The sequence below is a fragment of the Equus przewalskii genome, chromosome 3 (assembly GCF_037783145.1).
Source record: "Equus przewalskii isolate Varuska chromosome 3, EquPr2, whole genome shotgun sequence".
Taxonomy (NCBI): domain Eukaryota; kingdom Metazoa; phylum Chordata; class Mammalia; order Perissodactyla; family Equidae; genus Equus; species Equus przewalskii.
In genome coordinates, this window is record NC_091833.1 from 95,554,278 (window position 1) to 95,580,387 (window position 26,110).

The 26,110-nt window shown below is 35.3% G+C and overlaps 1 pseudogene; it reads left to right on the forward strand.

Moving 5' to 3' along the window:
* The first annotated feature begins 3,947 nt into the window (after positions 1-3,947).
* On the forward strand, positions 3,948-4,038 carry LOC139082696 (U6 spliceosomal RNA; annotated as a pseudogene).
* The last annotated feature ends 22,072 nt before the right edge of the window (positions 4,039-26,110 follow it).

Below are 26,110 nucleotides of genomic sequence, written 5' to 3' on the forward strand. Positions count from 1 at the left end.
AAACATAGCAACACCACTTGATTAGTATCATCCACCAACTGTCCATCCATCCATCCATCCATCCACCCATCCACTTGGAAGAAGACTCTTTCCCCAACACTAACACTAAGTTTTATAAGCTCTTTCAAGGTGTAAAATCCAAAAATATGCTCAGGTGAACTTGAGTCTGGAAGGCTCACCCTGATGTTGGTAAATTGCTACTCTCTCACCACCATCAAGAATCTCTATTTAGAATCACAACAAAAAGAATAAAATACCCAGGAGGACATTTAACCAAAGAGGTGAAAGACCTATGCATTGAAAACTGTAAGACATTATTGAAAGAAATTGAAGAAGACATAAAGAAAAGGAAAATTACTCCATTCTCATGGATTGAAAGAATAAACATAGTTAAAAATGTCCATACACCTAAAGCAATGTACAGATTCAATGCATCCCAATCAGAATCCCAATGACATTCCTCACAGAAATAGAACAAGGAATTCAAAAATTAATGTATGGAACAAAAGATCCTGAATAGCCAAAGTGATGCTGAGAAAAAGAACAAAGCTGGAGCCATCACAGTCCCTGACTTCAAAATATACTGCAAAGCAATAGTAATCAAAACAGCATGGTACTGGCACAAAAGCAGACATACAGATCAATGGAACAGAATTGAAAGCCCAGAAATAAAACCACACATCTATGGACAGCTCATCTTTGACAAAGGAGTCAAGAACATACAATGGAGAAGGAAAGTCTCTTCAAATAAATGGTTTTGGGAAAACTGGACAGCCATATGCAAAAGGATGAAAGTAGGCCATTATCTTATGCCATACACAAACATTAACTCAAAATGGATTAAAGACTTAAATGTAAAACCTGAAATCATAAAATACTTAGAAGAAAATATAGGTAGTATAGTCATTGATGCCAGTCTTAGCAGTATCGTTTCAAATACTATGTCTACTCATGCAAGAGAAACAAAAGAGAAAAATAAACAAATGGGACTATTTCAGACTAAAAAGCTTCTGCACAGCAAAGGAAACCATCAGCAAAATGAAAAGAAGATCCACCAACTTGTAGAAAATATTTGCTTTCCATGTGTCTGACAAGGGGTTAATTTCCAAAATATATTAAGAAGTCATACAACTCAACAAGCAAAAAATGAACAACCTGATCAATAAATGGGCAGAGGATCTGAATGGACATTTCTCTAAAAAGATATACAGGTGGCCAAGAGGCACATGAAAAGATGTTCAACATCACTAATTATTAGGAAAATGCGAATCAAAACTACAATTAGATACCACTTCACACCTGTCAGAATGGCTATAAATAACATGACAAGAAATAACAAGTATTGGAGAGGATAAGGAGAAAAGGGAAACATCGTACACCACTGGTGGAAATGCAAACTTGTGCAGCCACTATGGCAAACAGTATGGAGATCCCTCAAAAAATTGAAAATAGAAATACAAGTGATCCAGCTATTCTACTACTGGGTATTTATCAAAAGAACAAGAAATCAGTAATTCAAAAGGATACATGCACCCCTATGTTCCTCACAGCATTATTCAAAATAGCCAAGACATGGAAGCAACCCAAGTGCCCATCAACAGAGGAATGGATAAAGAAGGTATGAGACACATACATATATATATGTATATGTATATGTATATATATATATATAATGGAATACTACTCAGCCATAATAAAGAAAAAATCGTGCCATTTGCAACAACATGGATGGACCCTGAGGGTACTATGCTAAGTGAAATAAGTCACACGGAGAAAGACAAATACCATATGATTTCACTCATATGTGGAAGATAAACAAACAAACACATCGATAAAGAGAACATATTAGTGGTTACCAGAGGGGAACAGGGTCAGGGAGAGGGTAGAAGGAGTAAATGGGCACATATGTATGGTGAAGGATAAAAATGAGACTATTGGTGGTGAACACGATGCAGTCTATACGGAAACTGAAATATAGTCATGTATACCTGATATTTACAAAATGCTGTAAGCCAATATGACTCACTAAAATAAGTTTCTAAAAAAATGAATCTCCAAACCTAGGCTCGGAGGAGTCTCTGCACTCTAATAATTTTTAAATTCAGGCTTTTCATTTTCATGACAAGCTACAACAATTAATTTAAATATATTTTGTATTGTCTGGCTTACAACTACATTAATAAGCTATTGGTGTATAATAAAGAATAATGCCATAATAATTCAGTGGCATTCAGAATTAAGCATGTATTTCTCACATGTCTGAGGGTCAACTAAAGCAGCTTTGTTCCACCTGTGTTCATTCTGGGTCCCAAGGTGAAAGGGCATCTGTTGATTAATGCACTGCAGAAGCATAACAGGACAAGTGCAATGTTAAAAGCCTCTTTTAAGAATTTGCTTATATCATCTTTGCTAACATCCCTTTGTTCAAAGCTGGTTAGACGGCCAAGGGTCGTGGATATGCATTCAGCCTCTGTGGGAGTGTCTGAGAATTTCTAAAGCACAGGACATGGTAGGGGATTAATTACTATTGCCAATTAGTCAGTCTGTCACAGAATAATGATGATGATGTAAACATCTGAATTTGTTTTGGTAAATGATTGTGTTCCAGCAAAATGACAATCAAATGATAGCAAGGTTGCAGTATAAAAGGTTTTGTAGATTGAATGGACAAGAATGGTATGACTCGTAAGTCATCAAATGGCACATTCTACTTAAGCCTGTCAGATACAGAAGGATCTGTTCCAAAGGCGTGAGTTCAATATCACTAGTCTAAAATGATCCTATCTTTGTAATTACTTACAACAATCAATACTGCACAACTGATCAATAATAAATGTGCAATGAAAAGATGTTAGTTCTTTTTCAGAATCCAGCAACAGTTAGAATGAGTAGCCATTTGATATGAACAACACTAGAATGGTAAATTGTCAAATAGACAATGAGAATATTATAGGATTACCTAATGAAACCTCATTAAAATTGTCATTTTCACATTCTACACTGGTACCTTTTTTAAAGATGGGGGTCTGATTATCTTACCAAGTTGTTAAAATTATTAATGTGTTTCTCGTATATTTAGCTACACTATTGTTATTTATATTAGTGTTGTTGGAATGAAAATCCAAAAACAGATAAATATGGAGTCAGGCCTAAGTCTAACTCTTTCTCTGAAATCTAACATTGATGATTTAGTCTCGTCATTACAAGTTATATTCATTAGCTCATCATTGCAAGTTATATTCATTAGCTCAAGTTTTTATCTTCCAAGTTATTCCCAGCGTAAATTATCAATTGTTTCACTGGTGCGTAACACAGTTTGCCAGTTTTTGGCCTCCCCAGTTTCTTCATTTTCCCAGCCTCTGCTCATTCACCACCCAGTCCCTGAAGCTAAATAATTTAGCTTTTATTTATATGGCAGCACTCCAAATCTAGGTGTCAATTTTTGTATCAGTTATACATTTTCATGATAATGCTACAAATTTAACCATCCCAAAAAAGCTGGGATAAAGCAATAAACATTTGTAGAGATCATGATTCTACAGATCTGCATTTTAGCTGACAGTTACTTCTGATTTGAGGTAGGCTGATGCTCATTTGAGAGTTGGCTGCTGGCTGTTAGGAGCTCTAACATTTGTAGGTCAACTGTCTTTTGGCTGGAGCAACTTCGTTCGGCTCCATGTTTCTCTGTATCCATCCAGCAGGTTAGAACATGTTCTTTTCAAAAGGCAAGTGGAAGTACATGAGTCATCTGAGGCCTATATTCAGAACTGTCACACTGTCACTTTGCCATTTTCTACTGCCAGAACAAGTTGCAAAGCCAGATTTCTCTTCTTTGAGAGGAACTAAAAAGTCACGTGGCAAAGAGTGTAGATCAGAGTAGGATTAAAAATCTGGGACAATTAATGCAATCAGTCTTTCTCAGTTTGTATTTAATCTATTTTGCTTTCAAATATCCTGTATGTTTGTGCTCGCTTTAGCAGATTAGCACGGCCCCTGCGCAAGGATGACATGCAAATTTGTGAAGCATTCCATATTTTTGATTGGATTGGTGGTTACCATAGGGGGAGGTGGGGCGAGGGGAGAGGGCAAAAGGGGTGATTAGGTTCACATGTGAGGTGATGGACTATAATTAGTTTCTGGGTGGGGAACATGATGTAATCTACACAGAATTCGAAATAGATTACAGTGTACATCTGAAAGCTGTATAATGTTATAATCCAATGTTACTGCAATTAATTAAAAAAATTAAAAATTAAAAAAAGAACATGAACAGACATTCTACAGAATGAAAATTATGGATGGCTAGTAGACATCTGAAAATTGGTTTCATGCAAGTAAATTGGTTTAATGCAAATTAAAGCACTACTGAAATATCATTTTTTTAACCCATCAAATTGAAAAATTAAAAGATATCCTGCATCCTTAAAAACAAAGTTCTATATGTTCTATAAGCCTAAGGAGCTTGTGAATTGTATTTTTCATTTACATAATTTTGAAGCAATCAATACAAATTATTCAAAAGTACTCATTGATCTTGAGGGATTTCTTTGTCCTTTTATTTATTTTTAACCTAAAATGGAGTTCATATATTACTCATGTTTGAGAATCTCCGCCTTTTGTTTGCAGGTTGTTTGAAGAATACACAGGGAACTAAGGGACAAACGTAAGCTCCCAGTATCCATTTACAACACCATTCAGGACACCACAATAGATCTAATGGATGAATAGGCAACCTAGCAGGCAGACAAGCAGAGTGGTTGAGAGCATGGCTGCCAGATTCAGTCAGCTTGATTCTCTTCTTGAATGTGAGCAAGTTATGTGACTTCAGATTTCTCATCAATAATGTTGATAGAAGTAAAAATGGGACCTCCTTTTTATGATTCTTGAGAGAAGTAAATGATCACACACATACACAGAGCACTTAGAGCAGTGCCAGCCACATACTAGGCACACGTAAGTGTAAGCTACACCCATTATTATGATAAACAGTCTGTTATAATGACTTGGTTTTTCTTTGTCTCTGCTTCTACTATCTGCAGTTAATGATTGGTAGCTCATCTCTCTGGGCATCTAACTTTGTACATCCTTGTGAAAGACTCTGATAGAATTTAGGCCTGTCAGCATAATTGCACCAGCTCACCTAACGGTCCACTGACTAACCCAAGCAGAGGATCTGGAGCTCATTAGCTGTGAAAGTCGAGTAACGTTACAAAGCATGGAGATATGTGTGAAATGAGTGGGTCTGCCTCTCGCATAATGGAGCAAATTATTCTTCCTTTATTTGATAATGTATTTTTTTCAAATTTGTGTTTTAATTAATAAAGAGATGCATGCGAGGCTTTGCATTTGTTTTCTTGCACCTATGTTGTGAGTGTTTCCCCAGCCTAAATGTGTGAAAGTGGAATTATTTTGGGTTAATAGGCTCTGAACATATATAAAAGTACCTTTTTATATAAATTATCCAGCAAAAAAACCAAGCGAGTAAATAAATAAATGACACCAATACAATGGATAAAAAGAAACACAGTACAGCTCTATCCCCCACAATTACTACTGAGATTCATCATCTATTAAAATTTTTTATTGGACATTTATATTTTCCCTTTTGTATATTTTATGTCGAAATATTTTGCCATTTTTCTGTTTGTTGGTATCTCTCTTTTTCTTTTTGAAAACAGGGTGTGGTCAGTTGCTAAGCTGCATTTTCAGAAAGAGAAAACTTGCTTATTGCAGGAGGATTTTTAATTCCTCTTTATCTTGATATCTCCAAAGCCTATAACAGTAAAATAAGATAAGCAATAATACGTATTGTACAAGTTACAACTACAGCATTTAGTATTATGCCAGTTTGCATAATGGTTTAATAAGGTTTTGTTCTAGTCACTTATGCATAATGACATCTTAATTTCAATGTACATGATTAAAGCAGTATCCTAAAGGCTCTTTAGTGTATTACAAAACTTTTGTGATGCTGTTGTGAGCTGTTTTATAAACTTTATTAGTTCAGTATTTTTTTGAAGTTATTACTCATCGTTTTTTCCTTCTACATTTCCCTTCTTTAAAATGTTCATATGGATGTGGGATTTTGCTCTTCCCATCATTTTCAGTATAATATGATCTTAAAATAAAAAGGAAAAGTATGAAAACAACTTTGTGACATGCAGAGATTGTCCTTTCTAATGTTATATATCAACCTTATGTAGAAACATTGGTTTACCTATATAATTCCATAATCTTACTATAAATACAAATTAAGACCACAATAATATACCAGTGCATATCCACTAGAATGGCTAAAATGAACAGGCCTGCCAATACCAAGTGCTGACAAGTCTGAGAAAAAAATCTGAATCTCTCATTCATTGTTCATGGGAGTGTCAATTGATACAATTACTTCAGAAAAATATTTAGCCATAACTGCTAAAGGTAAATATTATCAATCTCTGTGACCCAGTAATTCCATCTCAGTGTATTTACCCAACAGAAATGCTCATAAGTCGACTAACAGCCAATAATGTTAATTATAGCTTTATTCACAATAGCCCCAAACTTGAATGAAGCTGTATTCATTTTCTGTAACAAATTACGACAAATTTCACAGCTTAAAACAACAGACGTTTGTTATCTCACAAATCCTTTAGGGCACAAGTGTAGCACAATTTAATTGGGTACTCTGCTTGGTTATCAAAAAGCTACAGTTAGGGTGTTGGCCAGGTTGAGTTTTCATCTAAGGCTCAGGGTCTTCTTCGATATTCACTTGGTGTTTGACAACACTCAGTTACTTGGGATTGTAAGAGAGAGAGTGAGAGGTTTTTCTCTGTTCTTTAACACATGAATTATATTCTTTTATTGTTAATTTTTAGTGATCACCATTGACTCTGTACTGTACAGTTGCAACTAACCCAAGTCCACTTACAAATAGCACTATACTGCTTCAAAGGTAGGACAAATAATTTATAACAAAATATTCCCAATTCCTCCCTCTCATCCGTAAAATACAATAATACATTGTTGGTGTTATTATTTGGGGTTTTTTTTCTTTTTCTTCTTTTTTTTTTTTTTGAGGAAGATTAGCCCTGAGCTAATATCTGCTGCCAATCCTCCATTTTTTGCTGAGGAATGTTGGCCCTGAGCTAACATCCCTGCCCATCTTCCTCTACTTTATATGTGGGACACCTGCCACAGCATGGCTTGACAAGTGGTGTGTAGGTCCGCACCCGGGATCCAAACCGGTGAACCCCAGGCCACCGAAGTGGAACATGTGAACTTAACTGCTGTGCCACCCAGCCAGCCCCTGCTGTTATTATTTTGAACAAACAGTTATCTGTTAGATCAGTTAAGGAGAAGAAAAATAAATGGTTTTATTTTCACACACTATTTCTTTAATTCTCTTATTTTCTTTACATAGATTGAGTTTCTGACCTAAATAATTTTCATTCTCTCTGAAGAGCTTCTTTGAAGAATCAGTAAATGTTATGCACCTATTCTATCCATTCATGAATACTTGCTACTTAATCTTCTTTGGAATGGCGGGGTGTCCAAACCATGGGTCACCAACGCAGTGTGCCTTGAGTGGTCCTTTGGCTAAAATAGTTCCTTCCCATTTTCCAGACTAACAGTTCTCACTTATTAATCATTATTGATTTAAGCAATACAAATGGAGTCTTTTTCTACACAATGAACACATAAAATTAGTACAGTTAATAAATTTCATTTTTTGGAATAATTATCATTTATTGAATATCTAATACACAAATAGATATTCTACTGATGTTAGGTAATGGGGGTAGGGAGAAGGTTTTGGAAATAAATTTCATTAAGATGAGTAGCGGCTTTTCTGAATCTACAGTTTCTATCTGGTAAAATCCTCACTAGCATTTTAATAATCATAAAATTTACTGACAACTTCACTGATGACAAAGATTTATCATACTGATTTTCATTATGGAAAGTGGCACAAATAAATAGCAGAGTCTCTTACAGAGGAAAAGGACAAGGATTTGGGGTAGTAATTGCTAGTATCCACTTAATCACCCATTGCACAAGCCTGCCCCCGCTGACCACCACTGCTACAACCCCAGCCTTCCTTTCCTTTTCAGACTTTTGAATGACCTTCACTTATTCATCTCGTCAATTTTCTGATATCTGACGAAATACTTATTGGAATGCTCTTAAGACAGATACTTAAAGAACGTAAAATTAAGAATCAGGTTATATAGGTTTTACCCTATGTTTGGAAGCCCTGATGTTCTTACAAACCTGTTGCTCCTTACACAGCAGGAATTTCTCATGCAAAGATATTTCCCAAACACTAAGGAAACAAACATACATACATATTTATTAGGACATTAAACCGTTATATTTAAATTACTATGTATCTAGCAAAAATGATTGTATTCTCAACCTTAGTATCTCCCTCAAAAGTGTTTCTTAATATTTTCTCTAGTGCAAATTATATTTTTATTTTTAAGTAATGAATCAAGATATAGAATGCAGAAATTCCAATGAGAAATATCAGTTTAACTCAGTTTTACTCAGTGGGAGATTTCATGCACACCAATGGATAATTTTCCCTAAATTTTTAAGTCACATTAAGAATGTTAATATATTATACTCAGTATTTTTATGACAAAGTGTTCCAAGTTTTCCTAATTATCCAGAGACAAACCCAAAGCAAGAAGCAGGAGCTAACAAAAATTTCGACAACATTTTATCAACAAATAAGCAGTTTCTGCTCAGCAATTTCAAGTTGCCATGTTGTTTAGCTTGTTTAAGTTCCTTCAAATCCATTTATTTTTTCAAATGTCAGCAATAATCTAAACTGTCCCACATCACAGTCTGCTGGCAGTTGGTATGTAAGATAATAAACAGAATTGCATTCACTTGGGGCAGTTAAATTCATACATTTTCCTTTCTATGGGCCCAGTTATCACATAATTTAGATATTAGTTTGTCACTGCGGTTTTCAATTCATTCTTCATAGAGTTAATGTAACTGAACTGATGTTCTTGCTCACAGGTGTCAACAGAAATGTTAACCATCTGTATACAAACTCATATGTAGGCCAGGGCATTTTACTGTTTGAGTGGAATATATGGAGAAATAAAAAAATATATATATATATATATATGCTGTTCACCTAAAAAGAAATCTTTCAGATACCATTTTTCTGTGATGTGAATTTCTTTTAATTGATGGGCAAGAAACTAAAATTTTCTTTCCCCAGGGAGTCTTGGCATTATAAGGCTTATCAAACTATCAAACTGTTACAATTCTGGCTTTATGAGTTCAATATTATGAAAAGAAAATATCTAAAACGTTTTACTTTCCTTTGCAGAAAACATTAGCATGCAAATAGAGAGAGGAGAAGCATACAGGTAAAGAGTAAGTTTTGAATCCTATCCTGTAGTCCTTGGTTCAGGAACCAAATGCCAGAAAAGTACAATTTTTCTGAGCTCTCCAACCATCTCCCTTATTATGTTTTCTTCCTCCATTAATATCACGGCGGGGCCTGTTGCTTTCAGGGAATTTCAGTGAGATAAACTAGATCATGCTAGAGTGTTCATAACTTCCCCAAATTCCTTCAGTAAAAATGTGTAAATATGCTAAAAGACACCGGGGTGATAGCAGTGAAAACTCCAAAGAGATGGATCTTAGTTTTGTTCTTTGATTTCCTTCTAATTCATTCTTCAATGCCCGGTTCAGCTATGAACTCATTCTTTTGTAAACTCTTTGGCATTTTCCTCATCTCAACAGTATAAATCCTATCTTCTCCTGAGACACCTCAGCAGCACTACCGTAATTCCATTTTCGCTTTTATCGTATCCTGCTATATTTCTTTCGGGAATTTTCTTGGACGCTAAACTCTTTTGATCATGGCCTAAATTTCTGGGGAAAAAATAATTAAGCATTTTATGGAGTAACTGTCAAATTAAACTCTTTGCTGTGAATGTTCTTATGTTTTATTGGCTGTTTCCTTGGTGATTGTAACTTTCTTAGTTTTTAATCCAGAGTTTTAAGGGGATAAACCCCATCCCCTTCACAATTCATACCTGATAGTTTTACTCTATAATTTTTGTTTAATGCAGCACATTCAAGGCTGAAGACCCTTTCATATCAATGCTTAATTTTACAGATGATGAAACTAGGCCACTCAAAGGTTAAACATCTTCTCCGAGTCCCAATTTCCTCATCTACAAAACAGGAATAATTCTTAACTAAAGAGATTATTCTAAGAATTAACTGTGTGCTTTGCACATGGCATGTTGAAAGCATTCCAGAAAAATAGATCCTTGGATTATTTTCATGACAATTTGTCATTAGCTTCAGAAAAATCTCAAGCTTACCATTTCTTAATTGAATAAATTCAGCATGTTTCCTAAACAAATAAAACTTTGGCTTTCCCACTACCATTTATACGCATCTGTCAATTCAGTAGTATCCTACCAACATGCTCTTTATGGAAGTGACCCTTCCCAGGCCGCAGGGCCTGCCGCATTCTGTAGAGGCCCTCCTGGTGATCTGTGCCACATCCACATCCACCTCATCTCCCGTGCATTGGCTACGCAATCTCACGTTTGAGTCACTAGAAAACTCAGAGGTAGAATGCACAAAAATAAAAGCTACTAAGTTTGCTTAATGCTTGAACTTTGAAGTTCTAGAAGAGTATTTCCACCTTTTTTTTTTTTTGGTGAGGATGATTGGCCTTGAGCTAACTAACGTCTATTGCCAGTCTTCCTCTCTTTCTTTGAGGGAGATTGTTGCCGAGCTAGCATCTGTGCCAATCCTCCTCCATCTTGTATGTGGGCCCCTGCTACAGCATGGCTTGATGAACAGTGTGTAGGTTGGCACCTGAGATCAGAACCCACAAACCCCAGGCCGCCAAAGTGGAGCACAGGAACTTAACCACTGTGCCACTGGGCTGGCCCCCTCCACCATGTTTTCTGATTAAAATAGTCATAGAGTGAGATAAAATGCAAGGGGAGAGAAAGCAGAAAGCCTCTTGATGGGAGGTGTGGTAATAACAAATTGCAAAACCAGTTTTGTGGTAAGGGCTATTATTGCAGCAGTTTTTAGAGATATGAATTGTTAAAGGATCCCAATGTGCCAAGTTCATTCTTACCAAATTCCCCTCAGGTAAGTCACACCACCTTAGCTGATAGAGAATGGATAAAGCGGCAGAGAAAAGCCATGCATGTTAAAACAGCTGGGCTTAAACTAATACCAGCTTAAGCCAACATAAAAGGAAAATGCAGAAGGGAGAAAGAAGAGTTTTACCCTAATAATATTGAATGACATAAAAACATCAATTGTCTAATGAACATTAAAGAAAATAAAGTATTTTTAATTTAAACCATGGCCGAAATGGGCCCCTTCAACATTTATTGAGTGTCTTCTACATGCCACACTCTGTCCTGTCCTCTGAGGATATAGCAGATGAAGCGCATGATCTCACAGAGCTTACAATTTAGGGTGTATGTGCAGGGGAGGGGTCTTGAGAAACAAACAGATGGATAACGGATAATGAAGAAACAGAAGGCCAGGTGAGAGGAAGGGAAGGCTCCTGTTCCTTTACCTTCTGCGCATTCCTCTGTCACGGCTCAGTCACTAGGATGACCAAGTTATCCGTCTCCCCTCGGTTTTCCCCCAGGACAAAGAGAACTTTAAGGAAAGGGAAGGTACTAAGGTACTGTACGCTCCAACTTTAAATTAGTCCCCAGCCTGGATCTACTAGCGGCTCAATCAGTGCCTGCTGCATTTCATAATCCATCAGTCTGCCTTTTCTTCCCCATTTTCCTGTAGGAAAGAATTGTTCTTGTCGATTTCTTTCCACAACAATACTGAGCTCAAATATGCACAACTTAGCTATTTAAACCCTGCTTTAAATATCATTTTCTAAAACTAGAACACTAAACCTCCATTTATAATAGCATACATAAGTTTAACAAACATAAAAATTGTATGCTGCTTAAGACACCGATCTACTCTCCTGGAAGGAGTGTTCCACCTATGCTGGGAATCACCTTTCTGAGTCACATTGACTTACAAATTAAAACCTGTCGCAGTTGGCTGCGGTTCCCAACAGACCTCCTTTAATTATCTTACCTCCTTTTTCCTTGTTTCCATTTTCTCCTCCATCCTACCTTGTAAGTATGTATCCAGAGTGTAATATTGAGCAGGACTAAATAGGTTCTGGTAATAATTCCAAGGTGTTTGTGGAGGTTCCCCACACCAACAAGCAACTCTTGGCATACCAGCCGAGTGTCCTACAATTCAATTCAGTTCTGACACCTACCCAGAGACAGCATCGGATTTCACAGGTTAAGGTTCAGTTCTATGAGACTGCCCTCACCACCCCAAGTTCAGATGCCAGCCTCAAGCCCATGTTGTTACCTGTACTTCTGACTGGCTGTAAATTAGACCTTCCCAAGATCCTCTCTTGGTTTGATTAATTTGCTAGAGCAGCTGACTGAACTCAGAGAAACTTTTTAGTTATTAGATTACAGGTTTATTATAAAAAGATATAAATGAGGAACAGCCAGATGGAAGAGATGCACAGGGCTAGGTATGAGGAAAGGGCACGGAGCTTCCGTGCTCTCTCCAGGTGTGCCACTCTCCCTAAATTTCCATGTGTTCATCAACCCAGAAACTCTTGGAACCTCGTCCTTTTGGATTTTTATGGCAGCTTCATCACACAAGCACAATTGATTAAATCACTGGTGATTGGTGATTGATTCAAACTCCAGAGTTTGGAGGTAGGTGAGGTGGATGGGACTGAAAGTTCCAACCCTCTAATCACACAGCTGGCAGCTCCACTGACAACCAGCCCCATCCTTAGGTGGGGTCCAAAAGTCACCTCATTAACTTAACAAAGACAGCTTTATTACTTTCATCAATTAAGAAATTCCAAGAGTTTTAAGATTTCCGTGCCAGAAATGAGTAACAAGTCTAAATATATATTTTTTATTATAAATCACAATATCAAAGGACTGAATAGCTACCAGTTTAGCATGCTTTGAGCAGATGATTAAATTGAGACTTAGAGAAATAAGAGCCATGGTCATAGTGAGAGCTTGTACGTGATCAAGCCAGGACTTGAAGCCAGGCTTGGCTCACTCATTAGCTTTTATGCGGTTAATCAGGATGCTCTAAGACTTCATGATCTGCTCTCCCTTGGCTATTTGATATCTTTTGAAAAGTCCAGACTGGTTGATTTACATTGTAAAATTCCCCCGTTCCAGAGATAAATTAAATTACCTAATTATTTATGGCATTCGAATATTTATTTATTCAAGGCAGCTCTTAATCTTTGCTGGGTCACAAACCCCACAGAGTATATGAAAAAATGAAAACAAAAAACTATGGACACTCTTGACAAATATATATTGCATTAGGCTTCAGAAGCTTTGGAGACATTCTGAATCTTGTTCATAATATCCTTTCAAGTAATATTTTTCAAATTACAGACACACTATTATTTGGACACCCCAAATATTGACTCATGTATTGCAAAGTAAAGCTATTTAAAATTTTGTGTCTATCATCTGGATTACAGAAAAGGAGAGCCAATTTGGTATTACCAAGTCATTACCCCTGTAAAAATTCAGTTTTTAAGTGAAACTAGATACACTCAAAGCTTTCAGCAGGAAATGCTATCTGGGTATGGTTTAATACAGTTGCTTGCTCTTTAATTTTATTTTGGGGGTATTTCATGTGTTTGTTTATTATGCAGCAGACAATTTTCAAGCACCATTTTAAGAGCTTTACAAATATTAGTCCACTTATCATTAGTACCTATGGTATTGATACAAAGTTTCTTCTAGATAAATAATTAAAGTTTAAAAAGTGACTTAATTAAAAGAAAATGTTGGCATAAAGATATGTCAAAAGATTATTAATGCAATATGATTACTGTGGACTACTAAAATTTGAGAAATATTTTCTTAATGAATGTTAGTTTATCTTGTGCAAAATATATGGACTATACGTTGGATGACTTATTCTCCTTTTTCGTAATATTGGTTTTTATCATCTTGGAGAGAATTGTGTCTCTGAAAGATAGAAGATGATTATTAGTTTACCTATTTCTGTATTTTTGCTTTCAAAGAGGATGGACAGTGTTAAGAAGGCAGTGAGTGTGAACCATGCTACTACTGTAAATATGTCAAAGCTTGCTGAGTTGCTCCAGTGAGATTCATAGTGTCCTCATGACAGAATTTGAGCATATTGGTGGCCAATCCTCAGACAGAGACTCTAGGAAAAGACATCATATTCCACCTTCCTGTTCTTGACACATATATCACTGTTTGCTAATACTTAGACATTTTCATTTTTACTTTTTTTGCTGAGGAAGATTCACCCTGAGCTAATATCTGTTGCCCATCTTCTATTTTGTCTGTGAGCTGCCACCACAGCATGGCCACTGACAGATGAGTGGTGAATGTCCACACCTGGGAACCGAACCAGGGCAGCTGAAGAGGAGTGTGCTGAACTTACCCACTAGGCCACCTGGGCTGCCTTCATTTTTACTTTTTTGACTGTATTATATATAGAAAGTTACTTGGATAGAAATAGAGAAATCACTGGTTGTCAATAAATCCTCATAACTCTGAAATAAAGTCAACTACTTATAGAAAATTTTTTTTTGCGCAAATAATGAAATTCATACAAATACGTGGCTACAGAGGCTATCATAACACAAAATCCAAGATAAATATCTAAATTGATAGTTTAATGATGTGGAGTGGGAATTGTTTTTACTTTATTGGAAAAAAATGTGTTATGAGAGAAAACAAGCAGAAAAATATAGGTTCCATAGAGAAAGGAGAATATAAGCAGAATGCATGTTTGGATAATGATCACTTGATATATGAAAATCACGTCAAGTTATAGTTGCCCTTCAGGTTCATTAGAAATAATAGGGAAATAGATTAGAAATAAATCCATGAAAATATCTAACCAATTAAAATTTTAATGATGTTAGCGGATATTCTCTTTCCTTCTCTCTTTCTCCCCTTTCCTCTCAGATCTCCAAGATATGTTTCTCTTCTTTCTTATTTTCTTCCCTCGTTCAGCAATCCCACCTTCTCTTCTTTCTTTCATTTCTTCTTTCATCCCCTCTCCCAAATGTCTGTCTTTCACTTCTTTTCTCCCTTTGTTCTTTTCACTTCATAAATATTTTTAATCCCTTTTATTATTCAAGAAAACATACTATAATGTGGTAAATAAATAGATGTCCTCCAGAAGCTTGAAATGTCCAAATGAATATTAAAATAACAAAATGTTTAAAAATTGAGAAAGAACCACAAAATCACAAGTTTAAAATTGGAACAAAGTTTTAGGAGAGTTCCTACCAGGCAGAGCTCAGTGCCAGCTGGGGTTACACCTCATGGAAGAGTTTGCATTAGGTTGGAGTCTGAGAGCTGAGATAAAATTTCTGGGGGGAAATGTACGCTGAGAAATTGGAATCTCAGACAGCCAATGCGGCATGATTAAAGACACCAACAGAGGAAAAGTAGACGGCCTTCTTAACTCAGCTAAAATCTTGTAATAGCACAGTATAAATGTGCCAGATGTACAGAATCCGGGATGTCTATTTCAGTTTTCAGATCAAAGGATCTTGTGAACAGATAATTTTGAAAATATGTTTCATATTCATTATCTTTAATGAAATAGTAAAAAGGATAAACCTCTAATTTTCTTTCAAACAGCTATAGAAGTATATATATAAAGGTTATATAAAGAACTTATCTATTCAGGAAGTTTGTTTATTTAAAAAAAAAATCCCATATAAATTAATTACTAAAGTAGAATCTTTGAATAACATCATTCAGAGGAAATCATGTTTTCTCCATGATATTTTTGTTATTTTTATTTTAAACTAATGTGTGAAAACATTTAAAATGTATCTAAAAAATAAATGGTCATTTGTTTTATGAGATGGTAAAATATAAAGGCATTAATTTGTTTTCCATAGGGATGAGGCATTCCATAATTTGTAATCAGTTGAATGTACTGTATTAAAATTAGAGACTATTAAATACAGCAGATGTATTTATCAGTATAGGCCCAGTTTTGCCACAGTAACAAAATCTCAGGTCATAAAACAACAAAAGATGAATTCCCATTCATATTACATGTCTGGCATGTGACAGAAAGAATGCTCTGAGCATCTTTATACTCAGAGTACTGAGGTGACAGAGTTTTACTTGACTCACTGCCACATGTACAAGAGTATTTGGGTTCTTTTTGACAATGGAAAAGTACATAACAAGTCAAGTGTCTGTTCTTTATGCTTTTGCCTGAAAATGACACTTGCTAATTCTGACCATATTTCATTGGCCAAAATATCTCTTGTAGTCATTGCTAACTTCAAGTCGATATGTGTCTGGAGGGAGAGAGAATACAAAATTTTGATTAACTCTATTGCTGTCTGTCATAGAAGGTTAGATATTTCTAGTGGGAAATATACTTCTTATACTATACATTTTTTATCTTTATATCTAGAAATTTCCGTTAATATTACATTGACCTCTTTTCCAGGTAAAAACCTCCTCCCTCCCCCAAAAACACAAAAACATACAGCTTGCGGGGGATAGGCCTCAAGAAAAGGAAACAACAGATAACAATGAAGATATTGTTCCTAGAAAGTGTGTGTTCACTAAAGTTGCAGACCGCATAAAATACATCCTCTCTCCTCTCCCATCTCTCCTTCTGCATACTCTTCATAGGCAAGTAGTTGACTTAAATTTCCTCATCTAAAGACAAGCAATAACCTTAAATCATTAGATATAGAATCCAAATACATATACTCTAAAGAAGGAACAAAGGGATGTCACACACATTTTGGCCACTAAAACATAAATATACACTGTAAAAATTAATTCCATGATATTGAATAAAATTGTACAGATTCATCTCTCTTGAAATATTGAAGAGGATATTTGTTCTGAATAACTAAAAAGAGAGCTTAAACATTTAGATACAAATAAACATTAAAGAACAGGAGATAAATATGTGATACAGTCAGCGTGGGGGTGGTAAAAACAGAAAGTCAGAAAAACCACATGGAAATAAGAGTCCATTAGACACAGCAAGAAATAAGCAAGATAGTGTTGTAAAAATGCACAATGAGGTGAAAAATTAGATGGAGAAAATGATGAAAAGTGAAATGAAAAAGGTCAGAAATAAAAGTCAAGAAAGAGAAAGAGGCAAGGTACAGAGGTTAAGGGGGATCTAATTTATGCACAACTGACTCTCGTGACAAGGGAAGAATAATATGAAACAGAAAAAGAAATACCTTAAAAATAAACTTCCCATAAATAACAGGAAAATCTGAATCTACATTATCACTTTTTTCCCAATAGAATATTATGCAATGGAGAAGCAATCCATTTATCTTTATAATCAAAGTTAAGCAACTGTGAACATTTAATTTCTATAAGAGGATGCAAATGTAATATGCCTTGATAATATATAAAAAAAAAAGTAGTCATCAAAACCTGCGAGGCAGGATGAGGGAAGAAGAGAGAAAGTATAAGCACTAATTTCTTAATAGATAATGCCCTAATGGTTAAAATAATATTTTTTAAAATTGCCATATTGAAGAAATAAATAAATTGAATTTTAATTACAGGTTTACTTCACATAATGACTGTTCAGTTAAGGGCTTTTTGCCAGAAGAGTTCTTAAAAAGTTGCACATGTTTTTAGTGATTCTTTTTCAAAAAAGAATGAACTTTTTACCCCCAAACACGCCAAATAAACATGCTATTATCAACTGGCATTTTGATTTTATGATTTTAAGCAAAGATACACATAAAAACAAGTTTGTAGTCAGAAATAATCATACAGAATATGTTTAAATTCCACATCCTTTCTTGCTTCATCCCTTTGTCCCTCCTCCTCTTTTCTCGCCTTTTCTTTCCTTGATATTTCACTAGGTGCCCTGAAAAATCTGGGTTGCAGGTCTCTTTCTCTTAGAGCTACTTTTTTCCAGGCAGCCATGATTGGAATTGTAATTATTCCAACTCCTACATTCACTGGTATGAACTCACCCATACTTCTTGCAGTGTGCCTTAAATGATCTTCTAACATAACAGCTTCCTATGTTCCAAGTCCCTGTAGGTGGGGCAGACGGCTAAGGAAGCAGAGAGCCGTCTTTCCTGATGGAATTATTGTCATCCTTGGTTGTAGTCAGCTTTCATAATAGTAATCATCTTTGGAGCATACTCCTCTTTCCAAGTACCCTTGATTACTGATTCCACACTATCATCATTTTCAAAAAACAAATATTGCAGATGACAGAGCTCAAAATATTGAATGATACTCTTAAGAACTATAATTATAAATACTAAAACTCAAAATAGGAGCAAAATGTATATTGATAGAGCAAAATATAGTCATGTTGATTAACCTTGGAGATATGTTCTGAGAAATGTGTCGTTAGGCGATTTCGTTATTGGGCAAAATCAGAGAGGGTACTTACACACTCCTAGATGGTATAGCCTACCTCACACCTAAGCTGTATGGTACTAATCTTATAGGACCAGTGTCGAATATGAAATCTGTTACTGACTGAAACATTATGTGGTACCTGACTGTACAGATATGTATGTATCAATTAAATGCAACAATTGACATATAATACAATATTCACGTGACTGTAGAAATCTAAACCTGCTAACCTCCAACACATTCCAATGAGGAGTGAGAGTTGTAGATTTCGTTGACAACATTTATCTACAGCAATCCATGACAGGTAAGAGATCAGATATATGATCATAGTTGTTGGATTGTGATGCTGGTCTTATCAACTTTTATGCATGTTACCTTGATCAAATGATTAACTCAGAAAAACTCCAAGTATCAGTTTTTTTGAAGAATAAATTAATGATAATAAGAGCACCTGTCTCTAGGTTATGGTGACACACTCTATTAGTCTACTAGGGTTGCTATATAGATTACTCCAGGTTGGGTTACTTAAACAAGAAACATTTATTTTCTCACAGTTTTGGTGGCTGGAAGTCCAAGATCAAGGTGCCAACAAGATTTCTTTCTCCTGAGGCCTCTCTTTCTGTCTTATGGACAGCCATCTCTGTCTGTCTCCACGGGGCCTTTCCTCTGTGCCTGTATGCTACCAGTGTCTCTTCCTCTACATTTTAGGACATCAGTCCTATTGGATTAGAGCCCCACCCTCATTATCACATTTAACCTTAATTACCTCTTGAAAGTCCTTATCTCCATACAAAGTCATATTGGGAATTAAGGTTTCAACATATAGATTTGGGGGAAACATAATTCAGACCATAATACAGACATTGTTGGATATGTTTAAATTCCCTCAGATCCTTTTACAAGTTTCATATGCCCATCTGAAAACTTCTCTCTGCTTTTGCTTTTATTGACTTGATAATAAAAGAGAGAGGCACTTGCCTTTCTCTCCCAAAGAATGGAGTCACTATTTACCCATGCAATTGCCTGGGAGTTTATGTCATCATCTTTTTCTCTCCTGCAGTCTTAGATCGAAGGTAAGGCTGCCTTAAATTGAACATTTGCTGGGCATCTGACTTTTCCTGTCCCACTTTCCACTTACCAATCCCCCTTATCAGTTAACTTCCTTCCTTAATAAATTACATGCACACAAATGATTGTCTTAGATTCTACTACTGGGTAGTAGTATCTAAAAAAGATATTACAAGGATTAGAGAGAATGCATCAAAAATAATTAGCCTGGTGCTTGCACATAGTAAATGGTCTGTACCTGTTAGTTAATGTTTCTGTTACTATTGTTATTTGTGTTTGTTATGGTGGCTATTGTTTTGTTGGTTTTATTATAATTCAAGGTTTGCATCATGTGTCATGGGACTTCTTGCTTAAACTTTTTTGAACTTCAGTATTTTCACCCAAAAAATATTGATAATAGGACACACTTATAGGCTTTATCTGAAGGTTAAATTAGATGGTGCATATAGTCTTTTATCACATTGATTTTTTCTTAGGAATTATAAAATAAATGTTTGTTTTATGTTTATTTATTTATTTATTTATTTATTTTTTAAGATTTTATTTTTTCCTTTTTCTCCCCAAAGCCCCCTGGTACATAGTTGTGTATTCTTCGTTGTGGGTTCTTCTAGTTGTGGCATGTGGGATGCTGCCTCAGCGTGGTCTGATGAGCAGTGCCATGTCCGCGCCCAGGATTCGAACCAACGAAACACTGGGCCGCCTGCAGCGGAGCGCGCGAACTCAACCACTCGGCCACGGGGCCAGCCCCTGTTTTATGTTTATTTTTTAAAGATTTTTTTTATTTTTTCCTTTTTCTCCCCAAAGCCCCCACAGTACATAGCTGTATATTCTTCGTTGTGGGTCCTTCTAGTTGTGGCATGTGGGACACTGCCTCAGTGTGGTTTGATGAGCAGTTCCATGTCTGCGCCCAGGATTCCAACCAACGAAACACTGGGCCGCCTGCAGTGGAGCACGCGAACTTAACCACTCCGCCGCGGGGCCAGCCCCACGTTTGTTTTATCTTATAGTGGGTATCTGTAGGATTCTAGTTCATCTGTTTGAAAAATACCCATCCTCAAAATCGAATGATTGTGCATTTAAATTTATACATTCATTTCAAAACAATGGTTTTCTCCTTCATTATTCTCATTAATTTTCCAAAAAATCAAAATTATATTTCTCAAATTGTTATATGAGTAAAAAGTGTATCCTCAATATTAAATACTTGTTAATGAGACTTCCTTTACTGCAAATTCATTTCATTTGCATCCTCCAAGAACTTCTTTAACAGTCAAATATCTTGCTCTGTTCCAATGTCCTATCAAAATAAGCAGTGAAACATGTACTTTAGTATGAGTTTCCATTATGAAAGTAGGAATGCCTCATCGTTTAAAAACATGTATGAATATCATTTCAAAAGAAAATTGTGTATTAAAGATTTAAACACATGGAATATTCAAATTCAGACTTTTGTTTTCATTAAAACCTCAACTTTAAAATATATAAGTGCCTTCTCGGGTTGGCTAAAGACAGCAACTTATACTATAAATTGTATTATGATTGTTAAGGTTGATAGTGAAGTCTTCGGATTGGACTGAACAAGAAGATTGGGGAGGAGAAGAAGCAATTTACTGAAACTAACAAAGTAGATGTATTTCATTATGCTTATTTGCTATGCCAGCAGGGAATAAAAATAGAGGTACTGTATTTTCTAGGTGAATCCAAAAAGGAAATGCGTTGTCCTTTGGAAGTGAAAGCTCCCCAAATAGGGCCAACCTTAATGCATTATGAGAACTGTGCCAGTAAGTTGCCATCAGGATTGCAATAAAAATGTTTGATACAGAGGTTAGGGGGGAGATATACTTTGTAGCAATCACGAAAACAAGAATTTTATGTTTTGCAGGACTTAAAATAAATCTTTGCAAAAATAATAAAATAAGATGAAATGCAAAGTAGATTGTCTCTATGTTGTGCCATTTTTCTCTCTATAGATCTTTGAGAAAACTACTAAATTTCCATGTCTTCAACAAAACTGTTCCAGATTCAAAACTATTCAACACTTCCTTATGTCCCTAGCCCAGAAGGAAATGCCTAAATTATTCTCCAGCTTTTCCATCTCAATTAAACCTTTGCATATTTATGATTTCAATAATTTTATTATATACGTGGCAGTCCGTCTGTGTGAAAAATCTCTGCAGTTTTCATTAATATCAGTATCAAAGTACGCCAAGCAGCTGAAATATTAAATAGCTAGAAATATCATAGGGTGCGTCCATGGACGTGAGTGGAAATCAGAGCAAGCGTTTTTTTTTTTTTTTTTTAACTACTGTACTTGACATGTGTCAGACAGTTATGATCTTAAAACACATTGGAAAAGCAGACAGCATATTAATAGACCCCCAGTTTGACGAGAGATCTTAAATGCAGATAATTTCAGAAATCTGGTAAGGATTTTGGAAGCTTTGCATTTGCACTGGAGAGAAAACAAAACACAAAACTCAGTGGACTACATTTTGGCCAATCTCAACTATATAAAACTTTAGTAAGAGACAAATCAGAAATTTGTTCTGTATTGCTTTACAGAGCAGAACTAAGTCCAGGGAGAATACTAAAGAGAAAGAGATAATTGCTCTATCATTGATTTATTCAGCAAATAGGTATTGAGTACCTACTGTGTCAAACGCTGCTCTGGGTAACAAAAGTACAGGAAACATGAAACAAACAAACAAACAAACCACAAAACAGTCACTGCTCAAGAGGAGTTTACATTTTGTTGGGGGAGAATTGAAATAATGGGTATCTAATTGTGAAAACTATTTAAGCAGAGCTGTGAATGATCAAATTTAAGTATATTGAGGAAAGGATTTTACACTTGAATGAAAGTTGACTTTCAGTGGCCCATCTAAATCTAAGAGCATTTCTATTTATACAACTAAACGACTTATTTCTGGTGCACTAAGTTATTCCCTCATGCTTTTTTTTGTGGTTTTAAAACACATTTATATTCATTAATTTTATCTATTTTAGTTCAAAATTTCTCAGTGGACTAGGATGACATTCATCTAAATTATTTATCATATCATGACAAAAGCTAATACACTATTTTTCTTGGTGATAATAATATTGTTGATAATAATAATGATGTACTCATATATTATCCTGGGAATGACTCCTGTAGAAATAATTGAAAATCAGTATTCACAAAATTGAGATATTGTAGGAAGCAATAAGCCTGTAAAAATGCAAACTAATTATATATTTTCAAATTTCTCTCTTCAGGAGATATTCATTACTCTTCAGTTACATGTGCTAGAGGAGTGCAGGACTGAGATAGGAAGGGAAATAAATCTATAACATGGGTTGTACATAATTAATAGATTGACCCAAGGCTTCTATTATAACTGCTTAGGAAGAAAAATCTGACATGTGTTGTAAAGCTGTGAAGCTGGAAATTGTACAATTTGCTACACAATAATCCCACCTGCAGGTTTATAGATTTAGATGGGCTCTTTCGCATGGACATTGGAAAAAATTTGACATAAACATTCATAGCAGCAATTTTGAAATAACAAATAAGTGAAAGTAACTTAGGTTTTTATTGACAAAAGAAGTAAAAAAGTTGTAGTATAGTTGTACAAAGAAATTCCATTTAGTAAGAAAATGAATACATGTCATTGAATATTGAAAACGCAAGTCAGAGAAGACAGAGTATAAGCCCAATTATACAAAATATATTAAAAATTGAATAAATAGAGGTAGAGATGATTGCTAAGGAGCAAAAATTGTCTCCTAAAAACCCAAATGAATAACCAAAACATTAAAATATTTATTATTATTAATGTAGTAGTCTTTTTGAAAAAATATACTTAAGAATGTGCAATGTATACAATACATGAGATACATTCTAATATCTACTTATATGTATGCATATTTAGACAAATACATAACATATAAAATGCTTATTATGTTTATCTTTTTAAAATTTTTTTGACACAGAAGTTTTGCTCTGAGCTAACATCTATTGCCAATCTTCCTCTTTTATCGCTTGTGGAAGATTGTCCCTGAACTAACATCAGTGCCAATCTTCCTCTATTTTGTGTGTGGGTCACTACAGCAGCTTGGCTGTCAAGTGGTGCATATCTATGCCTGGGATGTGAACGTGCAAACCCAGGCTGCCGAAGCAGAACATGCCAGACTTAAACACTACACCATGGGGCCAACCCAGTGTTTATCATTTTTATTTTGTATGTCTTATTTGCATGCAATATTTAATAACAGATTTAATCAATCTTTGGGTTTTTTTGAAGGTTGTATCTAGCATGTATAATTTAAATTACTTCCTTAATGTTTCTTTTGTATATGAAGTTTAATAACAGATTTAATCAATCTTTGGGTTTTTTTTGAAGGTGATATCTAGCATGTATAATTTAAATTACTTCCTTAGTGTTTCTTTTGTATATGAAGCTTGAAACCTTCTGAGGAATGTGCTTATCAGACTTGCAAATTAGGAGGATCATTTTGGGAGGCATTTGATTGGTAAATTGGAGGAAGATAAAACAAAAAGCAAGACAATCTGGAAGGAGGTTATTTCAGTTGTTGCTAAAGAGATGATGAGTTCCTGAACTAGGTTAGCAACAAGGAAATGGAGAGGAGGTGTGTATATCTTCAATTAGCAAAGTTTACTGAATAATTGATTAGATGTGAGGATTATGATTATGAGTGAATGAGAAATCTAGGAAATGTAGCAAATTTGTAGATTATATCATCATTTGACTCACTAGTTAGCAAGCAGGAAAGACTGGAATGGGAGAAGTCTTAGGGAAAGATAGTGAGTTTGCTCTGGCATTTATTCAGCAGGAAGTGCTTGGGATAGAGATGGTCTAGATAGAGATGGTCCAGATAGAGATGGTCAGTGGGATGTTAAATAAATGGGTCTAGAATTTTAGCAACAGGTATGATCCACCGATTTCACTGATAATGACTGAATTTTTCTGGGAAGAAAACATAAAATTAGAGTAGAAAAACATAGAGGACTAAACACTTTGGGCACTATACTATTTGAAAATGAGCCAGAAGAAGGGGAAACTGAGAAGAGATGGAGAAAGGATTGCAAGACAGCCCCTAAGGAGGAGAGAGTGGGAGGAAATAATATCCAAAGGAAAAACATGGGCCAATTGATACAGAAAGTTTAGGAAAACAGACTCTGGGACTGAGTTACGAAAGTAGGTGAAGAGCAGAAAGATTTGCAAAAAGGATGGAATTAAAAGGTTGAAAATATTTCTGAGAAAAAAAGCATATTTAATAAATATTGAGAACAGTCTAAATATCCAAGAATGTGAAGTTAAATAAATTATGTTGTGTATATATATGTATTTGTATATATATATGTACTATATATATATGCATTTGTATGTATATATATATACACAATATACAATATATCTTCAGGTTATAGGTCATTTAAAATTAGGTTGTCAAATAATATGTAATAATGAAAATATTTGTGATATAAATGATCAAACAATTAAATGACAAATGATTAAATGATAATGATTAAATGATATGTTTAAATGATAAAGCAATCCTTAAAGCATCGGGTGCAATACGGTCCCATTCCTATTACATATAACTGCCACAAAACGTAATAAAAGCTTAACAATCTGTTGTCATAGCATTAAAATTCAACATTAGTACATTTCTCAATTTCTTCTATGAACATATTTTACTTGTATAAATAGAAAAAAGTAAATTTAATTATACAATATTGTTTCTCCTTTCTCTATCCCTCAACATCCTCCATTCTCAAATTAAATATCATGCTTCATAACAATTGCTTCCTTTGGATGTACCCTCACCCTTGGAATACTCTCTCGGTTCCTTAGACTTCTGTGTAAAAACACCAGCTCTCAGTTTATTGCAATCCTCCTCCCATTCGCCTCTTGCACCAGGCCAGCAGATGCAAGTGGCTGGAGGAAACACATGAACAAGCCACCTGAACTCACTTTAAACCCAAGATCACTAACCTCAAGTGGGCTCTTAATCCTGTCAGCAATTGCCTGATTTATTTTTTCTCTTTCCTCATACCTCTGATATATCTACCCCTAAACTCAAGCTCACTGAAGCTCTTTCATTTAGAAAATAGAAGCAATCAAAAGTGAACACCACGTTTACAAACTCACATACATTGGTTCCCAAATCTTTAGCACTGCTCCTGTTGTTTATGAACTATGTGCCTGTTCCCCATTGATCCATCCCCTCCTGCCTGCACTAAAATGTTGATTAATAAGTTTCTCTCTCACGCACGCATCATCAGTGTTTTCCTTTCATCAATGATTTCCTTTCTGCTGGATCATTTCCATCATAAATTACACTCTGTAATTTGATATGTATGTATATATGTATATAAATATATATGATGGATATGCTATAGATTGAATGTTAATGTCCCCTCCAAATTCATATGCTGAAGCCCTAATTCCCAATGTGATAGTATTTGGAGGTGAGGATTATAGAAGCTAATAAGGTGTAGGTAGAGCCCCCATAACAGGGTTAGTGTCCTGATAAGAAGAGGAAAAGACAAGAGGCCTTCTCTCCACATGAGGACACAG